This window comes from Apium graveolens, chromosome 3, assembly GCF_009905375.1.
Source record: "Apium graveolens cultivar Ventura chromosome 3, ASM990537v1, whole genome shotgun sequence".
Classification (NCBI taxonomy): domain Eukaryota; kingdom Viridiplantae; phylum Streptophyta; class Magnoliopsida; order Apiales; family Apiaceae; genus Apium; species Apium graveolens.
The window spans coordinates 280,088,375-280,109,960 of NC_133649.1; positions in this window are offsets into that span (position 1 = coordinate 280,088,375).

Below are 21,586 nucleotides of genomic sequence, written 5' to 3' on the forward strand. Positions count from 1 at the left end.
TCCAATCATGTATGAGGATTTAGGAATAACTTTTATGTAATCTGTTTTGATTTCATTGATATTAATAAAAGGCTTGTTTTGTTTTTATTGCGGGCTCTATCTATTTAAATGTTTAAATAAGATATACCACAGTTTAGAGTAAAGCTTTTTATGGATTGTGATGAGATCATAATAATGAGACCTAAAAGATGATAACTCTAAACTTAAATAGTTCCTGGTCGTAGGATTACTAACTGGTAATTAATAATCCGCAAAGATCAGTACATACTATGCTTGTTTCATTATGAAGGATGTCTGTTCTCATAGACATTTGTGTGGTGACACTATAGCTAGTATGTAGGTGCTTATTATAGAATAAGTTCACTGAACATGACTCACACAGCTGAACAACTGATGGAGTTCACTCACGTGTCAGCAGTTGTTCACATAGTGATAGTTGTACAAGTATCCTTAGACTTGAGGTCATCATAGTCATCTTGTGTACATTGAACTATGCTTTGGTTTAGCTCTTAGTCTCAAGGGACAATTATAAGAGCTCTACTGGGTATAGGAATTTGTACACGAAGATAGTGTATGATCAATAAAGGATCTACCCCTTCCAGTGTAGGAAGAGAATGTTCAATGCTAATCCACTTATGTTAGTTCAGGAATCTCTGGCCAGAGTGAATGAAATTAGAAAGGAGTTTCTAATTTACATTAAATAGAACTAAGCATAGTGAATGGGAAAGCAAGTGATTAAATAAGATAGGCTTGACACAAGTTCCATGCCTTGTATTTAATCGTGACATTGCAGGGTAGAAGGAATTAATTGTACGGTAACTACTCACTGAATAGGTTCTTGGTATTCTAAGCAGTGAATTCGTATTATCCGGATAGTCGCGATATGCTGAGAAGTATCCCTCACGATGTAGAATAAATATGATTAATTAATTAATCATATTTAATGAATTAGAGAATTTATATAAATAATGATAAAACAGTTTATTATTATTTATTTCTACTACCGACTTAATATGGAACCTACAGGGTCACACCATAAAAGAGAATGATTTAATGATGGAGGAATTAATTAATAATGGCTGATAATTATTTATTTATGAAATAAATAATTAATTGGAAAATTTAATAATTGAATAAATGAGATTTAATTGATTATAAATTAATTAAGAAAATGTTCTTAATATTATTAATTAAGAATTTAATTTTTAGAAATTAAATCAAGTGAGAGAATTATTTCTAAAGAGTTTAGAAAAAGTATTAATAATTAAAAGGTGTTTTAATTATTAGTGAGAATAATAAAGGGTTAATAATAATATTTTATGGGAAAATTTTCAGCTGAAAATTTTGCCTATAAATATACTATTATAAACCCTATTTTTGCCTCAACCAAAAAGATTTACAAAACCCTAATTCTCTCCATCTTCTCCTCCTTCATTACATCGTTTTCTTGGTGGATACCGGTGGAGTGCTTCACACTTGAGGAGCAGCTGCTAAGGATCTCCGTTCATCGTTCTTGGATCGCTATTAAAGACCTCCATCTTTCCATTAATGTAAAGCTTCTTAAGGTAAACATACTGAACTACGAATTAAATATTATTTTTCGCATGGATCCTGCGGAGGGTTTCGGTTTTTTTAAGATTAAATTTACGTTTTCGCTGCGTTTATGTGCTAAAAACCCTTCAATGGCATCAGAGCTACTTGCGAAAAGTTTTTAATTTATTTATGTCTTTAACTGTTTTCGATATATGAGCATGTACGTGATTCACCATGATTTGATGTTGATATAATAGGCTTATATATGTATGGTTTTGAATATATGATATTCATGTGAGTTGTATAATCATAAGATGATTATGTAATCTGTATATATACTGATATATACATGATTTATGTTCGTTCTAATTATGAGAATCATATTAGATACGGATTCTGAATTGGCTGCTGCAGATTTGCTGAAATTTGGGTCTGGTGTCCGATTTACGCAAACGAATACCTTATTCCATAGGTATACTGATAGCTAAAGCTATCAACGACTCGTCTGTAAGGCGTTTGACGTCGTTTACTGCCCGTAAACAGTGATTCTTGTTTTTCTGATTTTTGTCATATTTTTTTTTATGATTAGATCATGGATAATATGATATGTTAAGATCAGATTATGTGTTTTAACATGCTTTTATGTGTTGTATGAGCATGGTGGATGGTTATGGCCTTTCGACCTTAGTGTAATGGTTTTGATTTTAAATACGACTTGCATGTCGTCAATCTTTGTAATCATAAATCTCGAATGTAACTCGAGTTATTCTTGTAAGTTTATTAGATTAGTTTTACTTTCAATCATGTAATGTAATTGAAGACTCAAGAAGGCTATCCGATGGAGGTGATACAAAGAAGAAGACGAGGCATACAAGAAGTCTAAACAAAGAAGAAGACTTCTGGAATAAGTAGTTGTATTTATTTCCATCACCATATTAGATTGACCTTGATCTTTATCATGAGCTTGATAAAGATCACATAGGATGGGGCCATAACCAAACACATTTACTTTATTGCACTTTACATTTACTTGTTTATTTAATTTTATATATGAGATATATGCCTATGTTTACCATGCGATGATAGATTTAGGTGAACTTAAATCAATATAAGGCGTGCTCTACAAAATCTAGAATAGGAATCGTTTCTTGCCTTAACAATAATATTATGAATACAATCATGAGATTCTTGTGTTTATGAAATACGTAATTGAATATGAATTTTCAATATTGAGAGAAAGGATGATTCTGTCAACAACAGATTTCTATCTGTAAGAAAGGGTTATTAAGTGACGCCTCTTGACAATGCTCCACCCGATCTGGGAATCATCTGATTATCGATTATTGATTTGAAATATTTAATTTAAAAGGAAGAATCTCTTTATAATATGATTATGATTGTAACGTAATATAATCCCTCTAAAATTAAATAATATCAAGTAGTAATTGGCCAATGACACAACGGGCTTGTGTCGGTCATAGCCTTCCAACATGGTAGAAAGTGGTTCTTACTTTTAAATCATTGTCGTTTCGTGCTACAGCCGAGGGCTTCGATTTCGAAATAAGAAATATTTGTCTACTACATAGAGATGTGTACATTGAATTAGAATCTAAAGGTCGGTACATGCTACAGCCGTGGGCCGTTGGAGACTGATTCAATTGTACGAAATGTTGGGTTAGACTTGACTTAGAATATTGAGTTTGTCGTGCCACAGCTGTGACTCAATTATTCAAGAGGCTAAACTTATATTAGGGAATAACATAAGATGTAATTGACAAGAGTTGTCTGCCTATTGAACATCACATGACGTTTCGTGCCACAGCCGAGGTTGTGTGATGGAATGTAGGATCCCTATTCCCACTAGCATTATGAATGCTTAATTTTCATTTAGGGGGTTGAATAAATTAGATAAACTAGTGGGAGACACTTATGAATAAAGACCCGATTCATATAGTGTTTTGAAATGAAATTGAATATTTGCTAAGTGTTGTTATGTGTTTATCATTTACAGATTTACTATATTCGTCATGTCTTCTGCACTATCACTCCAGAGCATACTAGATGCTCACAAGTTGACTGGTCCTAATTTAGCTGTTTATTTTCACTGTAACAAGTTGGGGCACTGGAAGAGGAACTGCAAGGTTTACCTTGCAGAATTGAAGAAGAAGAAGGGTAGTAAGACTACCACTTCTGATTCAGGCATGTTCATGATCGAAGTTAATATGTCACTAGGCCAAATTTCTACTTGGGTATTAGATACCGGCTGTATTTCTCATATTTGCAATTCGTTGCTAGGACTAAAGGGAAGTAGGACTGTAATAACCCCAAAATTTTTGGACTTTTTGTAACCCTTATGAATAGTGGTTTTGCTGATTATGCTGAATAAGGAAACTTTTCATGCCACACTATGTAAGGGTTCTTTTATTGATATTCTGAGATCTTATAAGTACTCTATGTGGTATATAAGTGTATGTAAAGATCGTCATAATCCAAATCCGAACACTTTGATTTTTCCCGAAAATCCACCAGATACCGAATGAATTGAGTATAAGGTAACAGGATAAAAAGGATTTAAATTCAAGGATTATAAGAGAGGATCATAAAGGGAATATAATTTATTGAGAAAGGTTAAGGAAACCCAAGTAATAAGATCCCGGGTATGATCCCTTAAACGATAAACAAGAACGAAAGTTAAGCGAACCGTATAACAGATCAGCGGTCATTAGCCAAGTAATTAGGAGCTACTCAAAGAGGTTAGTGATGATGATGTCATCACACCAACAAGAAGAGGACAAGTGTGGGAGGATGACATAGGAGGATGACATAAGCATGACCAAAAGGGAAGGAATTGTTGGATGATTGTGAGCCACATAATTTTTACCATGGTAACAACCTAATTAACAAGCAAATCATCACACAAATACCTAGGCAACCAAACAAGAAGCATTTCTTCTCCCCCCTCATTCTTTCTCTCGGCTTTTCCATGAAAAACAAAGGAGAAATTTCAAAACTCAAGCTACACACCTTCAAAAATCAAGAGGTTTGTTTCTTTAGCTTCCATAATTCATAACTTAGATGAGCCATAAGTTTAAGCTCAAGATTTCATGTTTAACATAGCTAATCAATTCATCAAAGTTCTCGGTGAATAGTGTTTTCAAGAAACTAACTTTGTGTTTTCTTATGTTTTCTTCAAGATCCAAGCTTAGTAGAGATAGTTAGTAGTTATTTAAGGCTTCCTAAGTGATTCTCCACTCTCCAAGGAAGGTATAACCCCTCCAAACCCTAACTTTACTTTGGGTATTAGGTTTGGTTTTGTTTGTTATAGTTCATGAGAGCATGATTCTTGTATGTTTAGATTTTGGTTGGAATTATAATGATTTTGAGTTATAAATCTTGGTTGTTGGTTGATGAACCTTAAGTATAGTTAGTAGCTCTTGTTGTGATTGAATAAGATGGATAAAACATGAAGTAATGGACTGATTTAATAGTATTTGGATGAAGTTTGGTTGTATGGTTGATTTGTGATTGAATGATGGTGGAATGGTGTTGATTGGTGGTGGTTTAATATTGAATTGATTGGGTAAAAATTTGGGAATTGCTAAGTTATAGCCGTCGTAATGCCCAATTTTCCTTAGACTATTTTTGTTCTTAACTTAAGGACCCGTGCACTCACTGTTAGATTCTGACCATTGCCATGTTTAGATAGTTCATGTTATGAGCTTCGTTTTAATATGTGGTTCACTTGAATCCGATGTAGGATTTAGGAGAAACGACCGTTTTAAGTAACGGCATTTCACGACCGAATCATTACCCCTCGCCTTACTTTGAAACATTGGTTAAGGCCCTTAAATGACTAATTGGAGTATGAAACAATTATGTAAAGTGGACTATGCAGTTGGTAGGGTATTCGCGAAAGCGTCGCCTTAAAATTCATAACGGTTAATTTATTAACAATGGTGGAGCCGAGGGTACTCGAACGACTTATGTGATTTGTTAAGCGTAGAAATGACCATAAGCAAACGTTAGGGTTCAATTGGTTAAAGTCTAGTTTCTTAAGCGACCGTGGTTTAATTCCGACTTATGTTGTTGTTCATAGGTTATCGGACCCACTCTAAGCTTAAGTCCAATCGGGAACACTCAGGCAAGTTTTCTACCCGTTATACTGTTGTTGTGATGTATATATGTATATGCATTATCTTGTGATAGATGCATGATGGTTAATTAGCAAATCTTGCGATATATTGGAGCATGCTGATATGGAATATATGCATGTCTGTTTCGTAATCTTGATATCTATATGTTGATTCCAATACTTATAGTTGCATAATACCTATGCTAGAGATAAGCAGTAGTTGCGTATACCCTTAGTATAGGGGACCCAAAGGTGGATATTTTCTAAAACCGGGAGTCGATATTCCCGAGTATATTATATATATTTATATATATATATATATATAGTTTTCAAAACTATTAATCGAATAAGGTTTATTCGATAACTTTATTCTATGTAATGAATATTATTTTGAATATTCATTTGAGGACTTATGACTCCGTTTATTTTATTTAATGAATATTACTTTGAATATTCATTCAAGGACTTATGACTCCGTTTATTTTATTTAAATGAATATTATATTGAATATTCATTCGAGGACTTACGACTCTGTATATTCTATTTAATGAATATTATTTTGAATATTCATTCGAGGACTTATGACTCCGCTTATTTACTAAATAATATTCTTTATTTTATTAAAGAATAATGTTTCGATAATCAAACTTATTTTCGATTATTCAAATAAAGATCATACTTTCGTATAAGTATATCTTTGGTTATTTAATATCCATTTCAAGTATGAGTTTTAAAACTTCTACTTCAATTATTTTTATAAAGATTATTCTTTATGGGAATATTATTTAAATAATAATATTCAGATATTTTCTAAATATATGGGGACTGATTTATTTTATTAAATCAGCATTACTCCAAACATTCTTTAAAAAATTTTCGAGTCTTCAAAATGATTTTAAAAGTTAGAGCGGATCCCAAAACTCATTTTTATATTTAAGATCTTCCTTTCAAATGGGATTCAAATACTCGCTCAAAACCTGAGGGATCCGGCTTTGTGGTGTATTTATATTCGCAACAAGGTTGTTGTTTCGATAAATGAATTGATTACTTACCCAACGTTGGGGAAGTAAGCCCATCTAAATGAGTCGGCATAAGCGATAGGCCGGGGTACGGTCTATCAAAGTGTAATTGGCTGGGTGGCATTCCATCAACGCGTAAGAGGCCGGGTGGCGGTCCAGCACAAGGTCCTAATGAGGCCAGGGTGATGACCGGTGGGGGATTCATCCATCTACTAGTAGAAAATGTTACTTATTGGTATCTTCGTCTGATCAGCAGGATATCGGGTTTATGCCAAAATTCTTTTCTTTCCAAATTTATTGGATATTGCAACTCTGTTCATACTTTACATGACAGAGGTTTTTAGGAAATGTATGAGAGATATATATGGATATATATATATATATATATATATATATATATATATATCAGGACTTAATGAAGTATCTCGTAACTTCATTTCATTCAATAATATTTCAAAGATTGAATCTATTCAAGTCTTATCTTGTAGTCTCATCTGTGTGATGAACTTTTGAAACTAATTATAACTTGAACGGTGGTAGTTCAAGTAGTATTCGGAAAAGATATAAGTATATTGGAGTATCTTTTAACTTCATCTTTTCAACTTATATCTAGTAAATGATTATCTTATGCATGACAAAGATTTTCAGAAAAACGTTGAGACAAGGTTATATATATATGAGATCACCTTGCAACGATATTTTTATACAGTTATAAACTGGAACTCTGTATATATTATACCTGTCAGAGGACTTCAAAAATTGTGAAAAGTATATATGTATATATCTACTGGATATTTTGCGAATTGGTCACGTTAAGATATCAACTTGGTTCATTTCTACTTGACCAAGACTTTCATGAGTACTATGAAGAATGCTCATATATTGTTAATTATTATACCTATTATTTCGGTGGGCTGGTTGCTCACCCTTGATTTCTTCTTTCATCACACAACAACAGATAGACAAGATGAACAGGATCAAACTCCCAATTCGTGAGCGGTTAGGAAACATTCCGCAGTTTCCTGTAGGCATTGATGCCATTGTAGCTGAGGTAGGAACTACCAATAGGCTAGGCTTTCAACTTTTGTTGTACCAGACTTATGTATATTTATGAATTGTAATAATGGCAAAGAATATGTAAATTTATTCAGAAACCCATTTTAAGGTGTTATGGCATATAATTGTGGAATAAAATGACTCGTGTTATTTTTGGATATTCATCTCTGAGACTATAACTTGTGGTGTGTGTATTTATTGTGGGGTCACAGTACAGAGTAGTTGATTGTTTATTAAGATTGGGTGTTATTAAGGGAAATGGAACTCGTGACAACCCGGATCCCCGACCCCGAATTTGGGGGTGTTACAAGGACTCTTGAAAAAGATGAGGTGATTCTACGTATGGGCAATGGAGCAAGGGTTGCGGCCATATCTGTAGGATCATTTAGTTTACATATGCCTACGGGCAAGACTATTATTTTGAATAATTATTATTACGTTCCCTCTATTGTGAGGAATATTGTTTCTATCCCTATGTTGGATTTGGATGGCTTTTCATTTATGATTAAGAATAATGAATGTTCTATCCGTAGAGATAATGTTCTTTATGGATGTGATATTATAAATAATGATCTGTATGTATGTGACGTAGAGCATGATTTACTTCAGATTGAACAAACTAATAAAAGAAAACGAGATGATGAAAATCTGACCTATTTATGGCACTGTAGGCTAGGTCATATTAGTGAAAGTAGACTGCGGACATTGCATAAGGAAGGGTTACTTGACCCCTTTGATTTTGAATCATATCCTACATGCGAGTCTTGTCTATTGGGTAAAATGACCAAATCTCCATTTAGTGGACATGGAGAGAGGGCTGCAGATTTGCTAGGATTGGTGGACCAATGTCTACGCAAGCCATGGGTGGGTTTTCGTACTTCATTACTTTCATAGATGATAGATCTAGATTCAGATATGTGTATTTGATGAGACACAAGTCTGAAGCCTTTGAAAAGTTCAAAGAATATAAACATGAAGTGCAGAAATAAACCAAACACAGTATTATAACTCTTCGATCAGATCGAGGTGGTGAATACTTGAATGGAGAGTTTCTTGATTATCTCAAAGAAAATGGTATAGTCTCCCAATGGACTCCTCCATATACTCCACAGTTGAATGGGGTATCTGAAAGGAGAAATCGAACTTTGTTAGACATGGTTCGGTCCATGATGAGCTATGCGAATCTTCCAGTATTCCTATGGGGTTATGCATTGGAAACCTCAGCATATTTACTGAATAAGGTGTCTTCCAAATCTGTTCCTCAAACACCATATGAGATATGGAAAGAAAGGAAACCGAGTCTTAAACACGTTAAGATTTGGGGATGTCCAGCTTCTGTCAAAAAGGTTGACCCAGATAAGCTGGAATCTCGATCCGTAAAATATAATTTTGTGGGATATCCTAAAGAGACTTTGGGGTATTACTTTTACACCGATCATCGGGTGTTTGTCTCCAGATATGCTACCTTCTTGGAAAAGGAGTTTATCCTTGAAAGAAACAGTGGGAGCAAAATTGAACTTGATGAAGTTCAAGAAGCACAAACTACTACGAATCAAGTGGAAACACCTGTTCAGACTGAACAACCTTCTGTGGAACAGCCCATTCATATGACAGGGAGAGTGTTTTGCCAACCTGAGAGGTATTATGGCCTTGTCATTAAGAATGACAATGAGTAGTCAATCATTGATGATGACAACCCTGTGACCTATAATGAGGCTATGAGTAGTGTTAACTCAGAGAAATGGCATAGTGCCATAAAATCCGAAATGGAATCTATGTATATCAACCAAGTATGGACTCTGGTTGAGGCGCCTGAAGGTGTTAAGCCTATTGGGTGCAAGTGGGTATACAAAAGAAAGATTGGAGCAGATGGCTAGGTGGAGACCTATAAGGCCAGGCTCGTGGCAAAAGGATTCAAACAAAGGCAAGGGATTGACTTTGATGAAACTTTTTCGCCTATAGCCCTGTTAAAATTAATTCGGATTTTGCTTGCGATTGCTACTTACTACGACTATGAGATCTGGCAAATGGACGTGAAAACGGCCTTCCTCAATGGGGAACTTGAGGAGGAAATGTATATGACACATCCAGAGGGTTTTCTTTCCAAGGGAAATGAACACCTAGTGTGTAAGCTGCTGCGAACCATATATGGTTTAAGGCAAGCTTCTCGTAGATGGAACATCCGTTTTGATAAGATAATCAAAGAGTTTGATTTTTCAAAAACATAGATGAACCATGTGTCTACAAGAAGGTTAGTGGGAGGGCGGTAACATTTATTGTATTGTATGTGGATGACATACTTCTTATAGGAAATGATATACCGATGCTACAATCAGTCAAAGTATGGCTATCAAAGAATTCACCATGAAGGACTTGGGAGAAGCATCCTACATTCTCGGTATGAAGATCTATAGAGATAGATCTAGAAAAATGATAGGTCTTACCCAGGGTACATACATCCAGAAAGTGCTTAAAAGGTTTAGCATGGAAAACTCCAAAATAGGTCTCATACCGATGAGCCATGGAGTGTCCCTTTCTTAAAAAAATGTCTCCTAAGACACCTGAGGAAAGAGAGCGTATGAGTAAGATTCCTTATGCTTCAGCAATAGGATCTATCATGTACGCGATATTGTGTACAAGGCCTGATGTTGCTTATTAAATTAGTGTGACGAGCAGATATCAGTCCAATCCAGGTGAAGACCACTGGAAAGCAGTGAAAAACATCCTTAAGTACTTGCGAAGGACTCAGGACATTTTTCTTGTTTTTGGTGGTGAATCTGAGTTGAAAATAGAGGAGATGTCAACGTCGAGAGAGTTGACACACATAACAACGTAGCAGACCCACTCACAAAGCCACTTTCTCAGAGTCACTTTGATCGTCATAAAGACAAGATGGGTATTAGATACCAGAGTGATTGGCTTTAGTACAAGTGGGAGATTGAAAGAGATATGTCCTAAGTCCAATCATGTATGAGGATTTAGGAATAACTTTTATGTAATCTGTTTTGATTTCATTGATATTAATAAAAGGCTTGTTTTGTTTTTATTGCGGGCTCTATCTATTTAAATGTTTAAATAAGATATACCACAGTTTAGAGTAAAGCTTTTTTATGGATTGTGATGAGATCATAATAATGAGACCTAAAAGATGATAACTCTAAACTTAAATAGTTCCTGGTCGTAGGATTACTAACTGGTAATTAATAATCTGCAAAGATCGGTACATACTATGCTTGCTTCATTATGAAGGATGTCTGTTCTCATAGACATTTGTGTGGTGACACTATAGCTAGTATGTAGGTGCTTATTATAGAATAAGTTCACTGAACATGACTCATACAGCTGAATAACTGATGGAGTTCACTCACATGTCAGCAGTTGTTCACATAGTGATAGTTGTACAAGTATCCTTAGACTTGAGGTCATCATAGTCATCTTGTGTACACTGAACTATGTTTTGGTTTAGTTCTTAGTCTCAAGGGACAATTATAAGAGCTCTACTGGGTATAGGAATTTGTACACGAAGATAGTGTATGATCAATAAAGGATCTACCCCTTCCAGTATAGGAAGAGAATGTTCAATGCTAATCCACTTATGTTAGTTCAGGAATCTCTGACCAGAGTGAATGAAATTAGAAAGGAGTTTCTAATTTACATTAAATAGAACTAAGCATAGTGAATGGGAAAGCAAGTGATTAAATAAGATAGGCTTGACACAAGTTTCATGCCTTGTATTTAATCGTGACATTGCAGGGTTGAAGGAATTAATTGTACGGTAACTACTCACTCAATAGGTTCTTGGTATTCTAAGCAGTGAATTCGTATTATCCGGATAGTCGCGATATGCTGAGAAGTATCCCTCACGATGTAGAATAAATATGATTAATTAATTAATCATATTTAATGAATTAGAGAATTTATATAAATAATGATAAAACAGTTTTATTATTATTTATTTCTACTACCGGCTTAATATCGAACTTACAGGGTCACACCATAAAAGAGAATGATTTAATGGTGGAGGAATTAATTAATAATGGCTGATAATTATTTATTTATGAAATAAATAATTAATTGGCAAATTTAATAATTGATTAAATGAGATTTAATTGATTATAAATTAATTAAGAAAAGGTTCTTAATATTATTAATTAAGAATTTAATTTTTGGAAATTAAATCAAGTGAGAGAATTTTTTTTAAAGAGTTTAGAAAAAGGATTAATAATTAAAAGGTGTTTTAATTATTAGTGAGAATAATAAAGGGTTAATAATAATATTTTATGGGAAAATTTTCAGCTGAAAATTTTACCTATAAATATACTATTATAAACCCTATTTTTGCCTCAACAAAAAAGATTTACAAAACCCTAATTCTCTCCATCTCCTCCTCCTTCATTACATCGTTTTCTTGGTGGATACCGGTGGAGTGCTTCACACTTGAGGAGCAGCTGCTAAGGATCTCCGTTCATCGTTATTGGATCGCTATTAAAGACCTCCATCTTTCCATTAACGTAAAGCTTCTTAAAGTAAACATACTGAACTACGAATTAAATATTATTTTTCGCATGGATCGTGCGAAGGGTTTCAGTTTTTTTAAGATTAAATTTACGTTTTCGCTGCGTTTATGTGCTAAAAACCCTTCAATGGCATCAGAGCTACTTGTGAAAAGTTTTTAATTCATTTATGTGTTTAACTTTTTTCGATATATGAGCATGTACGTGATTCGCCATGATTTGATGTTGATATAATATGCTTATATATGTATGGTTTTGAATATATGATATTCATGTGAGTTGTATAATCATAAGATGATTATGTAATCTGTATATATACTGATATATACATGATTTATGTTCGTTCTAATTATGAGAATCATATTAGATACGGATTCTGAATTGGCTGTTGCAGATTTGCTGAAATTTGGGTCTGGTGTCCGATTTACGCAAACGAATACCTTATTCCATAGGTATACTGATAGCTAAAGCTATCAACGACTCTTCCACTATGACCATAGCATATTTCTTTTTTGCAATAGACATGACATTCACTGGACCAAATAGATCAACATGTAGTAGTTGATAAGGCTCAAGAATTGAAGATTCAGTCTTGCTCTTGAATGAAGATTTTCTTTATTTTGCTTTTTGACAGGAATCACAAAGGCCATCAGGAGCAAATACTGATTTTGGCAAACCTCTCACAAGATCTTTCTTGACTAGTTCATTTATATTGTTGAAATTTAAATGAGACAGTTTCTTGTGCCAATTCCAGCCTTCTTCAATTGATGCTCTACTTAACAGACAGATTGCAGAACCATTAGTACTTGTTGAAAGCTTGGCTTCATAAATGTTACCATGCATGTATCCTTTCAGAACAACTTTGCCTGTAGATTTGCTTACAACTTCACAGTGTTCTTCAAAGAAATCCACATGATAACCTCTGTCACAGATTTGACTAACACTCAGCAAATTGTGTTTAAGTCCTGAGACTAGAGCTACTTTTTCAATGATGACATTCCCCAGATTGATATTGTCATATCCCAAAGTTTTTCCCATGTTGCCATCTCCATAAGAAACACTTGGGCCAGCTTTCTCCACAAAGTCTGATAGCAGGGCTTTATTTCCAGTCATATGTCCTGAACATCCACTGTCCAGAACTAGGATGTTTTTCCTGTTACCCTGCAATCACAAAGACCACTAATGATTAGTTTTAAGGACCCAGACTTGCTTGGATCCTTTGGCCTTATTAAGTTTGTTAATATTTGCAGCGGATTTAGCATCAAGGTTTATGTTAACATTTTTCTTATCAGCATTTACACTATCAGACTTTGCATCAGAACTTACACTAGAAGGAACAATGCTAACTTTCTTTAAAGAAGGTTTTATTTGATAATAATCATAGTACAAACTATGATATTCCTTACAAGTATAAATGGAATGCCATAAACTACCACAATGAAAACAAGGATTTTGTGGCCTATATCTAACAGACTGACTCTTAACTCCTGACTTTGAAGGTAAGGAGTTTATGTTCTTATTTTTCCTGCAAAAAGAAGCCAGATGGTTAGAATTTCCACAGTTATGACATGTTTTTCTAGGAGCATTAGGAATAGGCTTATAATTGTTACTTTTGTTCACACCTTCCTTTCTATTCCTATTTTTCCTAGGTGCCTTTACCTTGTTTACATTCTTAACATCTTTCAGCTTATGCTTAAGCTGCTTCTTTGTCATTAAGCCTATGTTTACTTCAGTTGGCTTACCCTATTTTGGTTTGTCAGAAGTTAATTTCTCTTTAACTTCTGATTTATCAATATCAGACTTTACAGCTACAAACTTAACAGGATTTACCTTTGGCTTTTGTTTAACAACTATAGGCTCAATCTCTACAGTTCCCTTATCATTCTTATCATCTCCATAACCTAAGCCCTCTTTCCAGTTTCTACTACTAAGAATATCCTGAGTTGTTTTACCAGAGTTAGTCCAAGTCCTGATAATCTCTATTTTCTTTTCTAACTCAGTTTTTAGAGATTCATTCATTTTAAGTACTTCATCCCTAACATAGAAAGCATCATCTCTATCTTTCTGAGTTTGATGGAACATGACTAACTCTTTTTCTAAATAATCATTCCTCTTTTTATAAGCAAGATTTTTAGAAGTTAATCTTTCACATGTTAAAGTTTGATCTCTATAACTAATGAACATGGTTTTAAGATATCCTCTCAACTCATTAATATCATCAGTATGAAAGGCATAAGTAGTTTGAGGTACCTTTAACTCAGCAGCATCAGAACTGCTATCAGCATTTGTCATCAAGGCATAGTTCACCTCACTTTCAGAATCTGAAGTGTCTGTCCAGCTTTTCTTCTTTGTGACAAGAGCCTTGCCTTTGTCACTCCTCACTTTCTTGCAATCAGGAGATATGTGGCATTTCTCACCACAATTGTAGTATTTGACATTTGTGTATTCTCCTCTGTCAGACTTTCCTCCTTTGCCTTCAGATTTTCTGAAACTCTTCTTATCAGAACTTGCACCTTTCCTGGAAGACTTCTTTCCCTTTCTGAATTTTCTGTATGCAATCCTTGTGATTCCTTTCACCATAAGGGCACACAGCTTCATCATCTCTTCATCAGGATCCATCTCAGGTAAGCTTTCAGTTTCTGAGTCATCATCAGTATCAGAACTTGATGATTCAGTATCAGACTTTATGATGAGAGCTTTTCCCTTGCCTTTCCTTGAGGCAGCTGCTTTGGGGGATTCTTCCTCAACCTTAAGAGCAACTGTCCTTGACTTTCTTCCATTCCTCTTGCTTCTTTGTTCCATCTCAAGTTCATGAGTCTTGAGCATCCCATAAATTTCATCAAGAGTTGTTTCTTCAAGAGCATAGTTGTCTCTTATAGTGGTGGCCTTCAAATCCCAACATTCAGGAAGAGCTAACAGGAATTTAAGATTTAAATCTTCAAGATCATATTCCTTGTCAACTAATGACAAATCATTCAAGAGTTTGACAAATCTGTCATATAAACCAGTTAATGACTCATCGGGCTTTGAGTCAAAGTGTTCATACTCTTTAGTGAGTATAGTCTTCCTGTTTTTCTTAATTGAATCAGTTCACTGGCATCTTGTCTCCAAGGCATCCCATATCTCCTTTGCGGTCTTGCAGTTGATTACCCTGTTTGACATTATATTATCAATGACACTATGCAGCAAGTGTCGTACCTTAGCATCCGTAGCAATTGATGAGATATCTTCAGCAGTGTAATCACTCTTCTCCTTTGGTACAGACTTTGCTGGTTCACCTGCAACTACAACAGAGAGTTTGGTTGGCTTGTGTGGTCCTTCATTGATTCTGTCAAGGTATTCTAGATCAGTAGCTTCCAGAAACATATACATCCTCACCTTGCATATGGGATATTCAGATGGTTTCAGTATGGGAACTCTAATAGTCTCATATCGACTGTGGATTTGAGTCTTTGGAGGTTCTTCAGTTTTGGTGGGCTTGGTTGGAGTTTTTTCTTCTTCAGACATGATTGTTTTTGGATCTTAAACTGTTTGTGTGTTAACAGATGTGCTCTGATACCACTTGTTAGGTCACACACACTGTAGAAGGGGGCTGAATATAGTGTTTATCACAATCAAATCGAATATAAGAACACAAGTAACAGAAAACAGATTTTATTCAACACAATAAACTCTGTTACAATATGGAACTGTCCTCTCTCAGTGATGAACAACTTATCACGAGAACTGCTAGGGTTACAATAAATAATAACTTTGATTATGATAACACATATAGTGTAAACCCTATGTCTGTGTTTATATACTACACAGTTACAAGATAATCTCTAATTGATATTGAATATGATTCTGTATCCTAAAATATATCAATTAGATATCTTCTTTTCCAAGTCTTCTATTTTCCATAGAAATCTTCTCCATGCATATCTCTTCTTTATTTAGTCTTGATCTTCTTTCCTTTCAATCAGCCTTTCCTTAACTGTTCGTCCTCCCGCACTTAAGTTTTGATATCCATCTTCTGATAATTATCTCCTGATAATTTATGTACTGATATCCTAAAGTTCTGACTTCCAGTAAGTGATGATTTCAGTAAGTACTGATATTTCCTGTTTGTTAAGATCTGAAAACTAAACATGAAACACATTAGACATGACATCTCAAATATATCTAACAAAATAAAATCCTAATAATGATGGTACACCCCTAAAATCGATAGTTCCTAACATCCGTACGGACGTATAGTCAAAATTTTAATTTAAAAGAATCGATACTTCATTCGGGACAGTAGTGCATACAGGGCATAGTCTATTCTGACTGCTTTGACTGCTATATTATCTCACAAAATAAATAAATAAAATCCTAATAATGATGGTACACCCCTAAAATCGATAGTTCCTGACATCCATACGGACGGATCGTCGAAATTTTAATTTAAAAGAATCGATACTTCATTAGGGATAATAGCGCATACATGGTATATCTATTTTGACTGCTTTGACTGCTATATTATCTCACAAAATAAATAAATAAAATCCTGATAATGATGGTACACCCCTAAAATCGATAGTTTCTAACATCTGTACGGACGGATCGTCGAAATTTTAATTTAAAATAATCGATACTTCATTCGGGACGCATACAGGGCATAGTGTATTCTAACTGCTTTGACTGCTATATTATCCCACAAAATAAATAAATAAAATCCTAATAATGATGGTACACCCCTAAAATCGATAGTATCTAACATCCGTATGAACGGATCGTCGAAATTTTAATTTAAAATAATCGATACTTCATTCGGGACGCATACAGGGCATGGTGTATTCTAACTGCTTTGACTGTTATATTATCCCACAAAATAAATAAATAAAATCCTAATAATGATGGTACACCCCTAAAATCGATAGTTTCTAACATCCGTATGGACGGATCGTCGAAATTTTAATTTAAAATAATCGATACTTCATTCGGGACAATAGCGCTTACAAGGCATAGTGTATTTTGACTGCTTTGACTGCTATATTATCCCTTAAAATAAATAAATAAAATGCTAATAATGATGGTACACACCTAAAATCGATAGTTCTAACATCCGTACGGACATATCGTCGAAATTTTAATTTAAAATAATCGATGCTTCATTCGGGACGCTAGCGCAAACAAGGCTTGGTCTATTTTGACTACTTTGACTGATATAAAATCTTGAAAAATAAATATAAAAAATTTATAATAATGATGGTACACACCGAAAATCGATTATTTTTCAAATCCGTACGGATGGATCGTCGAAATTTTATTTTAAAAAAATTAAAGGAGTTAAAAGAGCCTTTACTTTAAGTAGAAATGGATTATTTCTATAAGGTTATATTTAAATAATGTGGAATAAAACACATTGTCTTCCTTGGTGTAGTTGTTTGCATTCAACTTTGTTTTGTAGGAGGTCTTGGGTTCAAATCCTGGGTAGTGCAAAATTTTTGAAATTTTATGATTATGCCACGTCAGCAGAGTGGGGCCCACATGGGGACCCCCTGTCACGTCAGCAGGGTGGGGCCCACACGTGACCCGCTGCCACGTCAACAGGGTGGGGCCAACATGGGGGACACACACACCACGTGAGCAGGCCCCCTGCCACGTCAGCAAAGTGGGGCCCACATGGGGGACCCACCTGTCACGTCAGCAGGGACCACCTGCCACGTCAATAGTGTGGGGACCCAGCTCTGCCACATCAGCATTTATTTATTTATTAATAAAAAATTGAATATTTTTATTAATATATGTATTGACAACAGTTTACGAGACCTATGCTAACATAATTAAAACATGTTGCAGTATGGTACATTATTATATAGCTACTGCAACATTATCTACGGCAACATCATGTAATTACGTGGTAGAAGGTCGTTTATGGCGTAGTGGATAAAGTATATAGAGAAGAGAGAAAAATGAGATTTTATTATAATAAGAATTGTTCTTGATTACAATAGTAGAGAGGCTAATATAGACAACAACTATACATAATAAACGAAAATATCTTGACAAAGAAACTATTATAATAATGAAACTATTCAATAATATAATATTCTTTTTTTCAAAAAAATAAATAAAATAATATAATATTATTATATATGTTAACCGTTTTGACAGCAAAACCTGCATGATTTTATAAAATAAAACAAAGCGAATACGATGAAGCAGTATTGGGTGAGTGACCAAAATACCCACCATTTGGGGAGATTTGCCCAAAATACCCACCTGCGGGAAAAGTGCCCAAAATACCGACGAAATATGCATTATTATCTTGCGTATTCTGATTTTCAATTTTTTTACAAAGAATACGCATGTCAGACATGCGTATTCACTGTCAGAATACGCATGTCAGACATGCGTATTCTTTGTAAAAAATTTGAAAATCAGAATAAGCATCTCTCAAATGCGCATTTCGTCGGTATTTTGGACACTTTTCCTGCCGATGGGGTATTTTGAACAGTTGAAGCTGGAAAGTGATGTATTTTGAGCATTTTTTCTCAAATATTTACATCAATTCACAAGGTACATATACAACTACGGAAACATACAGAGAGTATATTACTATACCAGACGATTATAGCCAGATTTTGTATATGCATGTCGTCTTACTTTCGCTGCACAAGTGTAGAAAACACTTGAAAAACAAATCTGATCATGAAGTTTGAGAGGAATAAAGAAAGCTAAATATCAAACGGATCCTCACCTTACGGTTTTGTAACTTAATTTGCTAAGTGAAAGTACGACACATACATATATGAGCACACTCATCCACTCATCCACTCATCGCACACTCATCCACGTTCAACGATTGTTGATAAGCAATTTGTACGTGAAGAATTTCCGCGATTAGGAAGAACTCTGAAATCAAGCTAAAGTGCGGATAGAGTGAAATCGCCTTATCTCCTTTATTCGTATCAATTTCTCGTGTTAAATCTATCTCTGAATTTTTTTTTGCGGAGAGATGATTGCAGCGACTGTCACAGACGAGGACCCTTCAAATATAGTACGTCTTTTAAGTTTAAATTGATGACCTATATATCTACCATGTGTAAATTTAATTCATCATATGCTAGTTGTACCTGCATTCTCCGGACCATACCAGGAATGGACCACAGGAGACCAATATCATCCATCCCCCTATCAAACTCGTACCACGTTAGTTTTCCTTGCTCACAATCAAGAAATACTTCTGTTTAATTACGTACTTAAATGTTTTAAGTTATGAATTAGTATATTAGTATGATCCAGTGGCAGATTCTGGTTCCTCATTCCTCAGTACCGCCTGGTTATAACTTATAAGTAATCAACCAGAGATGGGAAACTACTTAAACTAATGACAGGGACAATGTTGGATCTGATATAAAATGTGTGGAATTAGATATGCGGACGTAAAGACAACACCTAATTGTGTATACAATATTGTTGTTACAACTTGAAAGTGTACAGTTGGGCCGAACAATATCTGACTTCCATTAACTCTAATCAAGATTCCATTACCATCTCTTTCTGCGATTACTTCACTACATTATACTATTAAGTTGAGTAAAAGACATTTTCTTTAATTTTTGAATCGACATCCTATATTGGAGTGCTAAAAACAATTTTATTAATGTTTATAAAGGTATCGACAAGATATTATTCAGCGTAGATATGATGTTAATTTTGTCTATGTACCGACATTACTTATGGACCAGAGGGTAATATATACGGCTTGGTAGCCGGTTCCTGACAAGCGTTTTATGTCGATTGATGATCAATTATAGAAAAAGATTTGCATTCACATAAAAAATTAAGTGTTAAATCTAAAAACGATAAAAGGAATTGTGATGATTGATAAATGATTATAACAATAATTTGTCAAGGATTCGGATACTATAAATGTATGACAAAGTAATAGAGGCAGATGGATGGAGTACGGGAATGGGTATATCAAATATGTATAGGTGAGTGCGGTGGCCTAGCTAGACTATTACTTGCAAATATGTTCCAAACTCGTATGGTGCCAAGAGCTAGAGTGCCAAGAATAAGTAATGTTGAGTGGGTTAACTTGTAATTAGATGGTGATGGGGGAAATTATTTCAAGGATATACACCAACGCACTATGCCTTCTTTTTGCACCATAACTACACCAAAGATTCAGTGATTCATATGACAAGGCTATGTAATGCACAAAATGGCATGCCCGGCTCGATCGACTGAAAAAGTTCTGATTCTTGCATAACTATTAGTATATTCTTTCTTCATGTCTGTAATGAGAAATTGTGTCATTAAATAACTATCCTAGCTAAAGACCGAAACAAACTTCAAAAACGGGGAACCTGTTTTTCATTAATCATGTATTGGTCTTGATTAATCCTGAATTGAGCTAGCACAACATTTCACAGTCATAATTCGCTATTTAAATCTGAGCATTCATTTAAAATCGAAGCTACTTAGGACTTTAAGGTGATAAACACCTAAAGTTTCGATCTCAATCAGCTGAGTTACCCTGAATGGATGAAAGTCTAATGAGGAGAGAGGTAAACTAAATGTACTGAGCATGGGATAAATCAGGTGGAGATAAATAGTATATTCAAGTTCCAGATCTGCATTTAAGCGTGGGTTGAGTTGGTATGTACATTTACTGTACTCTCTCCATCTTCCTTTGTGTAGTAGGTCCATGGTCTAACTGTTTCATCTTATTGGTCGCAGCTTAATTGGACTGCCTACCTAAACCAAAAACTCAAAGAACTACAACTGCAGATATTAAACAGCACAGCTTAAATTCTTCTTCCCAGGGCTGGGTACACGTCCAACGATTGTTAGAAAATAATCCGTTCAGGAAAACTTTTGTAGATGAAAGATGCCTATAAAGTGTCATCGACCTTCTACATTCACATCAATTTTTTATGTTGAATCTATTCACAAAAATGTTCATCAAATTAGACATATATGTACATTGAGATCCAGAGATTCAGGTCACCAGAAAGGGTGACATCGGTAGATGTGTGAAATGAATGTCAAAAAATACACTACCTTTACAGAAAAAGGGAGGGAAAAATACAAAGGAAATAGCACCATGCAGAAAGCATCAAGCATGCTTTAATTATTTGAACAAGCCAAACAGATCCTCCAAATGTTCACATGCCTATGGTTTAGGTCTTGAAATCAAGGCCAACTCACAATTAGTTAGTATAGAACTCAGATGCACCACTACCTCAATTTCTTAAATTCTTTTCCCCCACTAAACTATAGACTCCCAAGTAAACCATTAAGTCAATATGCCTGCGTAATACTTAATTATAATCATGGAACTCATTAACTTCATT